This window comes from Mesoplodon densirostris, chromosome 6 (assembly GCF_025265405.1).
Source record: "Mesoplodon densirostris isolate mMesDen1 chromosome 6, mMesDen1 primary haplotype, whole genome shotgun sequence".
In the NCBI taxonomy this organism is placed as follows: domain Eukaryota; kingdom Metazoa; phylum Chordata; class Mammalia; order Artiodactyla; family Ziphiidae; genus Mesoplodon; species Mesoplodon densirostris.
The window spans coordinates 120,158,680-120,169,251 of record NC_082666.1 but is presented as its reverse complement, the minus strand read 5'-3'; positions in this window follow the sequence as shown (position 1 = coordinate 120,169,251).

The following is a 10,572-nucleotide window of genomic DNA, read 5'->3' as shown; positions in this document are numbered from 1 at the left end:
TATTTTCTCCCATTCTGAGGGTTGTCTTTTCATCTTGTTTGTGGTTTCCTTTGTGGTGCAAAAGCTTTGAAGTTTCATTAGGTCCCATTTGTTTATTTTTCTTTTTATTCCATTACTCTAGGAGGTGGATCAAAAAAGATCTTGCTGTGATTTATGTCAAAGAGTGTTCTTCCTATGTTTTCCTCTAAGAGTTTTATAGTGTCCAGTCTTACATTTAGGTCTCTAATACATTTAGAGTTTATTTTTGTGTATGGTGTAAGGGAGTTCTAATTTCATTCTTTTACATGTAGCTGTCCAGTTTTCCCAGCACCACTTATTGAAGAGACTGTCTTTTCTCCATTGTATATCCTTGCCTCCTTTGTCATAGATTAGTTGACCATAGGTGCGTAGGTTTATCTCTGGGCTTTCTATCCTGTTCCACTGATCTATGTATCTGTTTTTGTGCCAGTACCATATTGTCTTGATTTCTGTAGCTTTGTAGTGTAGACTGAAGTCAGGGAGTCTGATTCCTCCAGCTCCGTTTTATCCCTGAAGACTGCTTTGGCTATTCGTGGTCTTTTGTGTCTCCATACACATTTTAATTTTTTTGTTCTAGTTCTGAAAAAATGCCATTGGTAATTTGATAGCGATCGCATTGCATCTGTAGATTGCTTTGGGTGTTACAGTCATTTTCACAGTATTGATTCTTCCAATCCAAGATCATGGTATATCTCTCCATCTGTTGGTATCATCTTTAATTTCTTTTCTTTTCTTTTTTTTTTTTTTTTTTTTTTTTTGCAGTATGCGGGCTTCTCACTGTTGTGGCCTCTCCCGTTGCGGAGCACAGGCTGCGGACGTGCAGGCTCAGCAGCCATGGCTCACGGGCCCAGCCACTCCACGGCATGTGGGATCTTCCCGGACCGGGGCATGAACCCATGTCCCCTGCATCGGCAAGTGGACTCTCAACCACTGTGCCACCAGGGAAGCCCCATCTTTAATTTCTTTCATCAGTGCCTTACAGTTTTCTGCATACAGCTCTTTTGTCCCCCTAGGTAGGTTTATTCCTAGGTATTTTATTCTTTTTGTTGCATTGGTAAATGTGAGTGTTTCCTTAATTTCTCCTTCAGATTTTTCATCATTAGTGTATAGGAATGCAAGAGATGTTTGTGCATTAATTTTGTATCCTGAAACTTTACCAAACTCACTGATGAGCTCTAATAGTTTTCTGGTGGCATCTTTAGGATTCTCTATGTATAGTATCATGCCATCTGCAAACAGTGACAGTTTTACTTCTTCTTTTCCAATTTCTATTCCTTTTATTTCTTTTTCTTCTCTGATTGCCATGGCTAGGTCTTCCAAAACTATGTTGAATAATAGTGGTGAGAGTGGACATCCTTATCTTGTTCCTGATCTTAGAGGAAATGCTTTCAGGTTTTCACCATTGAGAAGGATGTTTGCTGTGGGTTTGTCGTATATGGCCTTTATTATGTTGAGGTAGGTTCCCTCTATGCCCACTTTCTGGAGAGTTTTTATCATAAACGGGTGTTGAATTTTGTCAAAAGCTTTTTCTGCATGTTTTGAGATGATCATATGGTTTTTATTCTTCAATTTGTTAATACGGTGTATCACATTGATTGATTTGTGTATATTAAGGAATCCTTGCATCCCTGGGATAAATCCCACTTGATCATGGTGTATGATCCTTTTAATATGTTGTTGGATTCTGTTTGTTAGTATTTTGTTGAGGATTTTTGCATCTATTTTCATCAGTGATATTGGTCTGTAATTTTCTTTTTTTGTAGTATCTTTGTCTGGTTTTGGTATCAGGGTGAGGGTGGCCTCATAGAATGAGTTTGGGAGTGTTCCTTCCTTTGCAAATTTTTGGAAGAGTTTGAGAAGGTTGGGTGTTAGCTCTTCTCTAAATGTTTGATAGCGTTCACCTGTGAAGCCATGTGGTCCTGGACTTTTGTTTGTTGGAAGATTTTAAATCACAGTTTCAATTTCATTACTTGTGATTTGTCTGTTCATATTTTCTATTTCTTCCTGGTTCAGTCTTGGAAGGTTATACCTTTCTAAGAATTTGTCCATTTCTTCCAGGTTGTCCATTTTATTGGCATAGAGTTGCTTGTAGTAGTCTCTTAGGATGCTTTGTATTTCTGCGGTTTCTGTTGTAACTTCTCCTTTTTCATTTCTAATTTTATTGATTTGAGTTCTTTCCCTCTTTTTCTTGACGAGTCTAGCTAATGGTTTATCAATTTTGTTTATCTTCTCAAACAACCAGTTTTTAGTGTTATTGATCTGTGCTATTGTTTCCTTGTTTCTCTATCATTTATTTCTGCTCTGATCTTTATGATTTCTTTCCTACTGCTAACTTTGGGTTTTGTTTGTTCTTCTTTCTCTAGTTCCTTTAGGTGTAAGGTTAGATTGTTTATATGAGATTTTTCTTGTTTCTTGAGGTAGGCTTGTATAGCTATAAACTTCCCTCTTAGAACTGCTTTTGCTGCATCCCATAGTTTTGGATTGTCGTGTTTTCATTGTCATTTGTCCCTAGGTAGTTTTTGATATCCTCTTTGATTTCTTCCGTGATCTCTTGGTTATTTAATAACGTATTGTTTAGCCTCCATGTGTTTTTGTTTTTTATGTTTTTTTCCATGTAATTCATTTCTAATCTCATAGCGTTGTGGTCAGAGAAGATGTTTGATATGATTCAATTTTCTTAAATTTACTGAGGCTTGATTTGTGACCCAAGATGTGATCTATCCTGGAGAATGTTCCATGCGCCTTTGAGAAGAAAGTGTATTCTGTTGTTTTTGGATTGAATGTCCTATAAATATCAATTAAATCTATCTGGTCTATTGTGTCATTTAAAGCTTCTGTTTCCTTATTTATTTTCATTTTGGATGATCTGTCCGTTGGTGTAAGTGAGGTGTTAAAGTCCCCCACTATTATTTTGTTAGTGTCAATTTCCTCTTTTATTTTATTTTATTTTTTTTTTTTTTTTTTCCTTTTTGCGGTATGTGGGCCTCTCACTGTTGTGGCCTCTCCCGTTGCGGAGCACAGGCTCCGGATGCGCAGGCCCAGCGGCCATGGCTCACGGGCCCAGCCGCTCCGCGGCATATGGGATCCTCCCAGACTGGGGCACGAACCCGTATCCCCTGCATCGGCAGGCGGACTCTTAACCACTTGCGCCACCAGGGAGGCCCAATTTCCTCTTTTAGAGCTGTTAGCAGTTGCCTTATGTATTGAGGTCCTCCTATGTTGGGTGCATATATATGTATAACTGTTATTTCTTCTTCTTGGATTGAACCCTTTATCATTATGTAGTGTCCTTCCTTGTCTCTTGTAACATTGTTTTTTTAAAGTCTATTTTATCTGATGTGAGTATTGCTACTCTAGCGTTCTTCTGATTTTCATTTGCATGGAATATCTTATTCCATCCCCTCACTTTCAGTTTGTATGTGTCCCTAGGTCTGAAGTGGGTGTCTTGTAGACAGCATATATATGGGTCTTGTTTTTGGATCCATTTAGCAATCCTGTGTCTTTTGGTTGGAGCATTTAATCTCATCACGTTTAGGGTAATTATTGATATGTATGTTCCTATTACCATTTTCTTAATTGTTTTTGGTTTGTTTTTGTAGGCCCTTTTCTTCTCTTGTGTTTCCCACCTAGAGAAGTTCCTTTAGCATTTGCTGTAGAGCTGGTTTGGTGGTGCTGAATTCTCTTAGCTTTTGCTTGTCTGTAAAGATTTTGATTTTTCCATTGCATCTGAATGAGATCCTTGCCAGGTACAGTAATCTTGGTTGTAGGTTCTTCCCTTTCATCACTTTATATATGTCATGCCACTCCCTTCTCGCTTGTTGAGATTCTGCTGAGAAATCAGCTGTGAACCTTATGAGAGTTCCCTTGTTGTTGTTTTGTTTTTTGTTTTTTGTTTTTTTTTGCATTACGCGGGCCTCTCACTGCTGCGGCCTCCCCCGTTGCGTAGCACAGGCTCTGGACGTGCAGGCCCAGTGGCCATGGCTCACGGGCCTAGCCGCTCTGCGGCATGTGGGATCCTCCCAGACCGGGGCACGAACCCACGTCCCCTGCATCGGCAGGCGGACTCTCAACCACTGCGCCACCAGGGAAGCCCCCCTTGTATTTTATTAGTTGTTTTTCCCTTGCAGCTTTCAATAATTTTTCTTTGTCTTTAATTCTTACCGATTTTATTACTATGTGCCTTGGCATCTTTCTCCTTGGGTTTATCCTGCATGGGACTCTCTGCGCTTCCTGGACTTGAGTGGCTATTTCCCTTCCCATGTTAGGGAAGTTTTTGACTCTTACCTCTTCAAATATTTTCTCGGTTTTTTTCTCTCTCTTCTCCTTCTGGGACCCCTATAATGCGAATATTGTTGCATTTAATGTTGCCCCAGAGGTCTCTTAGGCTGTCTTCATTTCTTTTCATTCTTTTTTCTTTATTCTGTTCTGCAGCAGTGAATTCCACCTTTCTGTCTTCCAGGTCACTTATCCGTTCTTCTCCCTCAGTTATTCTGCTATTGATTCTTTCTAGTGTATTCTAAGTCTTTGTCAAAAATTTCTTGCATCTTCTCGATCTTTGCCTCCATTCTTTTTCCGAGGTTCTGCATCATCTTCACTATCATAATTCTGAATTCCTTTTCTGGAAAGTTATCTATCTCCCCTTCATTTAGTTGTTTTTCTGGGGTTTTATTTTGTTCCTTCATCTGGTACATAGCCCTCTGCCCTTTCATCTTGTCTATCCTTCTGTGAATGTGGTTTTTGTTCCACAGGCTGCAAGATTGTAGTTCTTCTTGCTTCTGCTGTCTACCCTCTGGTCCCTTCTCTTACTTTAATTGAGCATCTTATGACTCCATTTTTTCTCCTCTCAATATTTCGTGTATATATATATATATATATATATATATATATATATATATATATGTATATATATATATATATACACATATTTAGTGCTATCCTTGATTTTGCGTTATACATTTACAACTAATCTAAGTTCAATTTCATATAACGTTATACTGCTTCATGGGTAGTGCAACTACTTTGTACCAGAGTATTCCCAATTCTTCCCTCCTTTTCCTTATAACATTGTTGTCATTCATCCATAAGCTATAGTCCATCACTGAATACATAGTTATTATCACTATTTTGAACAAACTGATGTTTGTTAGATTGATTAAGAAAAATAAACATTTGTATTTTACCTTCACTTATTCTTTCTCCAAAATTCTTCCTTCCTTTATATTGATCTGATTTTCTGTTATTTTTTAACACTTCTTGCAAGGCAGGACTACTGGCAAAAAAAACCCCTTAAATTTTGTTTGTTTGAAAAAGTCTTTATTTCTCTCCCACTTTTGAAGGATAATTTTGCTGAATACAGAATTCTATGGTGGTGGCTTCTTTATTTCAACATTTAAAATATTTTACTCCACTCTCTTCTTGCTTGCATAGTTTCTGAAGAGAAATCCAATGTAATTGTTTTCCTTGCTCCTCTACAGGTAAAGTGTTTTTCCCCCTCTCTGGCTTCTTCCATGATTTTCTCCTTATCTTTGATTTTTTTTTTTTTTTGCAGTATGAAAATGACACGCCTAAGTGTAGAATTTTTGGTATTTATCTTGTTTATTGCTCTCTGAGATCTCTGGATCTGTGGTTTGATGGCTGTCATTAGTTTTGGAAAATTCTCAGTCATTATCACTTCAAATATATATATATATATATTTTTGGCGGTACGCGGGCCTCTCACTGTTGTGGCCTCTCCTGTTGTGGAACACAGGCTCCGGACGCGCAGGCACAGCGGCCACGGCTCACAGGCCCAGCCGCTCTGCGGCACGTGGGATCTTCCCGGACCGGGTCACGAACCCGTGTCCCCTGCATCAGCAGGTGGACTCTCAACCACTGCGCCACCATGGAAGCCCACTTCAAATATTTTTTATGTCCCTTTCTCTCTCTTATTCTCCTCTGGTATTCCCACTACTCATATATTACATCTTTTATAATTATCCCACAATTCTTGGATACATTGTTGTGTTTTCTCATTCTCTTTTCTCTTCACATTTCATTTTAGAAATTTCTTTTGGCATATCTTCAAGCTCATGGATCCTTTTCTTGGTTGTGTCCAGTGTACAGATGGGTCTATCAGAAGAATTCTTTATTCTGGTTACAGTACTTTTTATTTTTAGTATTTACTTTTTAAATTTTTTTAAAAAAATTGAAGTGTATTTGATTTACAATGTTGCATTGTAGCATTTACTTTTAATTCTTAGATTTTTTTCATTTCTCTGCTTATATTACCCATATGTTCTTGCATGTTGCTTACTTTTTCCACTAGAGTCCTTAGTATTATAGTTATCTTATATTCGTGGTCTGAATATTCCAATATGTCTGCCATAATTGAGTCTGCTTCTGATGCTTGCTCTGTCCTTCAAACTGTTTTTTTATGTGTGTGTCTTTTTTTATGGCTTGCAGCTTTACGTCGAAAGCTGGACGTGGTGGACTGAGTGAAAGAAACGGAAGTAAAGAGGCCTTTAGTGTGAGATTTTATATTTATCTGGCTGGTAGTTAGTCTTCTTACTATTTGGCATAGCTATAGGTGTCAGAGGATAAAAGTTTTTCTCATACCCATGTTTTTGTCCCCCCTGTTGTCTTTGGACTTCCCTAGAGACTTCTTAAATAAGGTCTAAGGTATGCGTTTCCTTCCGTTGTAATCCCCTATTATATAGGAGCTCTATTAGAGGTGGTGGTGCGGTTTGTGGTGGGTAGGATATATTCTGTAGTCTGTAATTAGGTCTCTGTGAGCCTGTGTCCATGGACCTCGAGACCTTCACAACTGATTCTCTGTACCACTCCCTCCATGAGTTGAGACAGGAACAGTTGAGGGCGATGGAGTTGGGGATTACCCCTCTTCCACAGTCACTTAGGCTATTAAAAACAACCCTATAGATTACGTTCTGTTTAAATTGTTTCTCTTGAGGGCAGGCTTTTGTTAAGTAGAATAGAATGCTCAGAGCATATTTCAAAATGGTTACATTCTCCCTCCCCCCACCCCTTCCCCCGACTGGAAGCAGGAAGAGATTTTCTCTGATCTGCACTTTGAATAAGGCTGCAGAAGGAAAAATCATGAAAGTGTGGGGCCTCTCTGCAACTGGACTCCTCTGGAGTTTTAACTCTCAAGCTCATTTACGTCAAGCCTCCAGCACTTCATCAATTAAAATGTAAGTTCTCCTGCACCACTACTGGCTCTGGCATCTAGCTTCCACTCCTGGGCTTCACTCAAGTAAGCTGTGACGCTGTGTATCTGCCTGTTTCGCCAATTTTCAGAGCAGTGGTTTGCCCTGTGACCTCAATTCCCTGATGAGTCTAAGAAAAGTGGTTGACTTTTCAGTGTGTTCAAGTTTCCTTGTTTTGAGGATGGGAGTGATGACTTCCAAGCTCCTTATATCCCAGACTGGAAACTGGAACCCTCTAGTTGATTTTCGTTAGTTTCTTCTCACCTCTGTAGCTTGTCAGTGCTTGACTTTGGCAGTGAGCACCAGTAGCCCATGCCAGTGCACCATTTGGGAGGGCAGGGAGTCCCTGATGACAGACCTTTCAAGTCCCTCTCTCTGCCAATGACTTCAGTGATCCTCCAGGCCCTACTCCCAGGCTCCCTGGCTCCTCCTGTCCTCTGCTCAGCCCTTTCCCTCCACCTCTGCCTTAGTCTCCCTATTCAGCAGTGGGTCTCTGGGGCTTAATCTGGGGGCAGGTCGGAGTATTTCCCAGGTGTCTGAAGAGAGGTCAGACAGACTAACAGGCATGTGGGCACAGCTTGCAGTCGTAGGAAGAACAAAGATGTTCAAGTTCTCTCAAGAGAGGTCAAGGGTTGAATCCCTGTTCTTACTACTTCCTACCTATGTCATCTCTGAAAAGCTAATTAACCCTACTAGGCTTCAGTTTATCTTTAAAAAGCAATTAAACCAGGATAACACTGAGCACTAAGTTGGTTTCAGTTAATGGGGAAACTGGCTAGGCTGGAGACAAAATTTGGTCCATCAGTTGTGTGGATGAGATTGGGATCCCTTGGTTAGAGGTCTGAGAACATCCAGGAGGGGCAGAGAATCACCTAACTCCAGCAATATGGTGTATGAAGGCGAGGACCCCAGGGCCCAGCCAGCCTGAGGTTGCTGTGTTTGGGAGGAAAATAGGAGCTTAGGACCAGTGGAGTGGCTACTACTCCAGCTGAACTGCCTGAGCACCCCTGATCCTGTGGAGAGTCACTGACAGCCAGGGGCCTGAGCAACCTTGCCTGAGACCCCATAGCCGACTTTGCCACCAAGGGAGGGAATATTTATCTTCCCCCGTCCAGAGACTGCTGGGCTTTTAAGGGCTGATGCTGGTGGACACAGATCTAGGTGTGGTGGTACCTCAGTGGTAGAGCTCCAGCCAGAGGGATGGCCAGAGGCAGGGAGTGAGGCAATGCCTAGACAGGTGTGGATGCTGGGAAGACACTTTCTTGAGGCCTCCAAAGATCATCTTGGGAAGGGAGTTCCTGTGCAGGGTCCTGGCTCCAGCCAGTGGCATCCCAGTGTTCATGTGCATACGAGTCCATTTGTGCTCACCTGCCAGTGAGGGCTCAGGATATTTGGGCAATGCCAGGTGTGGAAAGAACTTGCACTGAACCCTTTGAATGGCACCTAGTCCATATTGGATATGTGCTAAATGGGAAATTTACCACATTATCATGGGTTCTGCAGGCTGGGGCGGGTGCATTGTGAGGCCTCCTGGGATCCCGTTGGCTGCACAAGGACTCTGTGTCAGGCATATTGGTAGAAGGGATGACTAGAGCATTGCTTCAAGGCTTATTGCCAGGCCACTAAGTGCTGAGTCAGGTGGCTGAAGCCAGGTCCTGGGGTTAGTGCCAGACTACTGGCATGCAGAGCTGTGTCCTGGGGTCTGGCTGCAGGGCCCAGGAATTCCACAGCTGGTGTCATATCGCTGGTGCAGGGGAGCTAGTTCCTGACAGTTGGGTATGGGGTCTGGGGTGTCCTGAAGCTTGTGTTGGCCTGCTAGTGGGCAGGACTGGGTCCCAGCTGGTCCCAGGACAAGGTCTTTCTTGCCTGCTGTGTGTCTGCAGGATTGTGGTTTTCTTGCATTTGGTGTCTGTCCCCTGGTGGGTGAGGCTGTCCAGAGGCTAGTGAAGGCTTCCTGGAGGGAAGGGCCCATGCCTGCCCATGGGTGGGTGGAGCTGGGTCTTGGGCCTCTGGTGGGCAGTGCCATGTCTGGAGGCACGCCTACAGGTGTCTGTGGGCTCAGGAAGTCTTTAGGCAGCTTGTCTGCTGACGGCTGGGGCTGTGTCCCAGCCCAGTTAGCTGTTTGGCCTGAAGCATCCCAGCACTGGTGCCTACAGGCTGTTGGGTGGGGCTGGCCACCCCCACCCAACTCATTAGCTCTTGGGGCTCATGAGCTAGAGGGAGGATCCCACAACGATGCCTATCAGCACCAGTGGCCAGCAGTGGAAGGAGCTTCTAAGTATGGCTGCTACCAGTGTCCATGTCCCCAGGGTGAGCCGCACCCACGCCCTGCCTCTCTGGCATGTGCTCTAAGACCAGCAAGTAGGTCTGGCCCAGGCTCCTATCAAATTACTACTTTTGCCCTAGGTCCCAGTGCATTTTATGAGATTTTATGCGTGCCCTTTAAGAGTGAAGTCTCTATTTCCCCCAGTCCTTTGGGACACCCAAAATTATGGCCCTGCATGCCTTCAAAGCCAAATGCTCTGGGGGCTCATCTTGCTGGTGCAGGACCCCTGGGCTGAAGAGCCCGATGTGGGGCTCAGAACTCTCCTGTGGAAGAACCTCTGCAATATAACTCTCGAGTTTGTGGGTTGCCCACCCAGGAGTATGGGACTTGATTATACTGTGAGTCCGCCCCCTCCAACCCATCTCACTGTGGTTCCTTCTTTATGTCTTTAGTTGCAGAAGATCTATTCTGGTAGATTCCGATCTTTTTCATCAATGGTTGTTTTGCAAATAGTTGTAATTTGGGGTGCCTGTGAGAGAACACGAGCTCAGGGTCTTTCTACTCTGCTATCTTGGTCAATCTCTATATTGCAATCTTGTTTTGAGAATAAAGGCTTGCAAGCTGGCTTCTCTTTGTGATTCTTCCTCTCCTCCGTCTGCCCCTCCCAGCGCTTGGTGGGAGGTTTCCTCACTTGACTACTCTGCCTAAACAAGGAAGATGCACGGCAGCACCCTCAGCTGAGGGGTGGTAGACCACTTTCTCTTACTTTAAAAAATATTTTGTGACCACTTCAGCCCTCTTTCCACCCTACCTATCTCTGTAGTATTCCAGTTGTGGCAAGATAATGTTATGGAAGTAATAATTCTCAGGTTTTTGGTCTTTTCTATCTCAGAACTTTGTGTGTCCAAGAGTGGCATGGCTGGGCCCAAACTAGAATTGGCTGAGTATTTAGACATGTTCAGGGCATGGTGTTCTAGTGGAGTTTCGTAGGGGTCCTACCTCGGTGGCATTGGTGCGGCAGCCCTTTCCCTGTTCCTTCCAGAAGTCACACTTTGCTGCCCCTCCCTTTCCTGGAAGTCAGGCGTT